At 35.8% G+C, this 3,969-nt stretch overlaps 1 pseudogene; it reads left to right on the forward strand.

The window, feature by feature from the left end:
- The first annotated feature begins 294 nt into the window (after window positions 1-294).
- On the forward strand, window positions 295-1,280 carry LOC134230685 (uncharacterized; annotated as a pseudogene).
- The last annotated feature ends 2,689 nt before the right edge of the window (window positions 1,281-3,969 follow it).

Consider the following 3,969-nt stretch of genomic DNA (forward strand, 5'->3'; position numbering starts at 1 on the left):
CTGCAGCTAGGTTCAAACAAACAAAAAATCTAGGAAAAACATGCCGCCATGCGGCCATGTGGAGTAGCACGTGTTTATATAATTTCTTAATAGCCTAATAATAACATTCTTGATTCTACACAGAATTATAATTACGGGTGATTTGAGCTTTTGCTGTTTTTGTAAAGGATATTTTCTATATTTTTAATGCGAGACGACCACAGATAGACAGAATGCCGAAGTTCAAAGCAAACAGCAATAGTCAGCCCACGCCAAGGAAAGGTCAAAGGAGAGGACGCGGTCCTCGATCGGCGAATGCTGTTGCTGCAGCATCGGCTGTCCCCTCATTGCTGTTGGATCCTTCAGCACATGACCATTCTCAGCTACAAGTTAGCAGTCTTCCAGCATCTCCGCAACCAGCAGTGTTGACTGCAGACCAACTGAGACAGGTCACTGAAAGCGTAGCAGCTTTGATAAAGGAATCACAGGGGGGTGTAGTAGAACCAGCACCCTCCCCTATTTTGGATGAAACGTCAGGTGATACAATTATTTCTAGTGCATGTAAGGCAGCTGTGCCCAGCTACGACAATGAGTTAGGACATAACGTCCCTAACAATGTAAAAATAAAGATTCCCAATGGGGAGTACATAAATTTGGGTATACTGCTTAATAATGTCCCAGAAACTGACCACAATGATGACACCAAATATTTTTCTCTAAAAGGCGGGAAACTTGCAGTCACGAATAAGCCTAAAGCAAAACCCATTATGGACATACAAGTATGGACTGACGCTTTCTTTATCTTTTCAACGATTTATGCATCCGCTTATCCCCATGCAGCAGTATCTTTGTTAAAATATATGCACACAATACGGTTAGCTATAGGCGCCAGTCGTATTATGGGGTTGGGCTGACGGGACTATGACATCCAGTTCCGTCTTAAAAAAGAGCGTAATCCTGTATTATCATTTGCAGTAGTTGACCAAGAGTTGTGGTTGCTCTATATGTAATACAGACCTATGACGGTACAGACTGTGCAGGGATCAGAACCCAATCCCCCTGCACTCAAGTGTTATGATTTTAATTATAAAGGCGCATGTCCAAGATAACAATGTCAGTACAGTCACACTTGTATCCTTTGCTCACAGCCACACCCACACACTAAGCACAAAAATATAACTCACTCTCCATCAAATCTTGTGTCGGCAAACACGCAGTCAGCATGGTGCTCCTTGCCCTCAGAAACTCAAGCAGCCCCAAATACTAATAACAGACCCGCATCGAGTTCAACCGTCTTTTAGACATCAATAGTATACCTAAGTATTTATATTTACATTTGTGACTTATTCATACTTTAAGTTTGCCTGATTATGATTTTCAACGTGTTAAATGCATTATTTTTCAAACATAACGGCCTGTATGTAATCCACTGTACATGTGTCGACCCTTTATGACATCACTGAGAAATGACGTCGAACGTTTATTCATACGCACATTTATTACCTCCTGACCCCGTACCGGTATTTATACAGTTATAGATACGCATTGCGTTCAGTAGTGTTATATAAAGGAAAACATTTGCAAATATAAATATATGTAACTGCAGTCAAGACATTACAGTTTACTAGTACCCATAACTGCATACATTATTACTTTTTTTTCAGAATAATACTACAAAAACAATTGCTTTGTAGATAACGAATCCTGTGCAAGATCAAGTTTGGTTTTATGAAAGACAGTAACGTGTCCTAATTAGCCCTCGGACAACCAATAGTCCGATTAACCAATGGATGTCATCATTTCTTTTTTTTTTTTTGCAAAGTCAGAAGCGACTCTCACAGCTGAAAATCAATTTGTAAAAGAAAACAAAAAACAAACACTACAAATTATCTTCCTTATAATACCCATATACATTGCTCGAATACTTTCCTCTATTACGAGACCAATTATTTGCGTTGCTGATTGTGATAATGCGCCCATCAAAACTAAGGTTAAAAAAATAACAAAATACTCACAAAGAAATAAAGCCTTTGGGAAAATGTTTCTAAACGAAATGATGTGCGGCGATATTCTAACAAATATAACTAGCTAGGGTATTTTAAAATACCTTCCTGCTTATTCAAAACCACGTGATATCAGCTTTATTGATGCTCAGAAGGATAGAAGAAATGGAATATTCCAGATGTTAAAAAGTGAGCATTACGGCATGTTGATCAGTACAAATTGTTACAATTCTCATCATCTTCTAAATTATAAATATATATATTACAAGGGTTATAAGGGTTCTTAAAATAATGAATAAGGAGTACTTAACATTACTCAATTTTACATATTAGCATATATTTCAGCTTGTCTGTAATTATACGCCGTTATCCAAGCTTTTTGCATTATATTGTGTGAATATTGATGGTGATAAATTTATATTGTTAATCACTTTGTGTATCGGTCTAATTTGTCTATTTAACCTTTGCTAAAGTCGCTTTTTTTATTAAAGGACCCGATTCCATTTGTTTTAATAAAATTAATAGTTAAAAAAAAACATATTTGGGAAAATTTAGGAAACTTATAGGGGAACCAATTAAAGGGGCTAAATGACAAGAGGATTGTCCTCCCTCATATTTCAGAGATATACTGTAAATGTATTATATTTGGCGTGTACGATATTTGGCGGAAACTGACTTTTGAACAAGTTAGCATAGATTTGATTTAGCGCATTTCTTAATGTTCTTATTGAGTATATGTGCAAGACATTTGGCGTTGTAGTTGAATTAGCGAAAGCTTCTTTCCGCCAAAGGCGCTAAAAGAATACACAGCCAAATATAATACGTTTACAGTACACCACGGGAAAAAAAAATTATAATGATGGTGGAAATGTCTAAAAAGACAGAGACACAATTCATGTAGAGATTGTACAGATCCTGTTTTTGAATGGCAAGGATTAGAGAATTGAGAAGCGCATATTTTATGTCGATTTGAAGTCTGGGTGTCCATAATAAGTGAAGTCGAAAAGTCTTTATTTTTTGTATGGAGTGTATAAACAATTAAGGGCTTGAAGATGAAACCAAATGACATTCTATTAAGGTTTTTAGCGTATCTTTTCCTTTGTGTATTTTGTTTGACAGATCTTTAAGGGAATGTTTATTTCCTAAACAGTGGAAGGTAGCTAATGTACTTCCTTTATTTAAAAAAGGTGACCCATCATTATTATCAAATTATAGAAATGTGTCATTATTAAGCTGCATAGGTAAAATTATGGAGCGAGTTATTTTCAAATATGTTTATAATATTTTCATTCTAACAATCTTTTTTATAAATATCAGGCTGGTTTTTGGGAGTTGATTATATCAACGAGTCTATGTCAGTGGGCCAAGACAGGAAGTGCAACTGACAAACAGCTGCCAAGGAAAATGAGCATTGCGAATAAGAAAATAGTTCCCCATTAAACTTACTATAAAGAAATCATAATTCTTGACAATATAGTCCACAATCACTCTTTATTCAACTTTAGTATGTCATTTTAATTTCCTCTTAGGCATCTGTCACCTAAATGATCATACCGATTCTGATATGTATTCATACATTGTGCATGTTTTCTAATTTTAAGACAGGAAATTCCCTACTATAAAGCGTCTGCAATGTGATGAGAAAACATGATGGTATTCTGGTGGTTAAAAACAGACAAAAATTTTGATACAGTATATTTAGACAATAAAACAATGGGCTTAGTAATCAGATGTGCTATAAAATTTAAAGTCAATTTGGAAAACAGAGAACAAAACTTCATGTCTAGGCTAGCTGTTTTGTTTACAATACATGTGTATGCGTGCACCTGACTCAGGATGATTGATAACTCAGCGGGCATTGTGTGCTTGCGAATCTCTAATATGTGTAAAGCTTAATATAGATAAGATCTCCCCACTGCTGCAGAAGTGACCTACTGCATGGATTAATATTACTTCTCGCCTTTTACTTTTGTGTCCGGAATGATAG

The sequence above is a fragment of the Saccostrea cucullata genome, unplaced genomic scaffold, assembly GCF_032062105.1.
Source record: "Saccostrea cucullata isolate Sc308-1 unplaced genomic scaffold, CSIRO_AGI_Scuc_v1 ctg695, whole genome shotgun sequence".
Classification (NCBI taxonomy): Eukaryota; Metazoa; Mollusca; class Bivalvia; order Ostreida; family Ostreidae; genus Saccostrea; species Saccostrea cuccullata.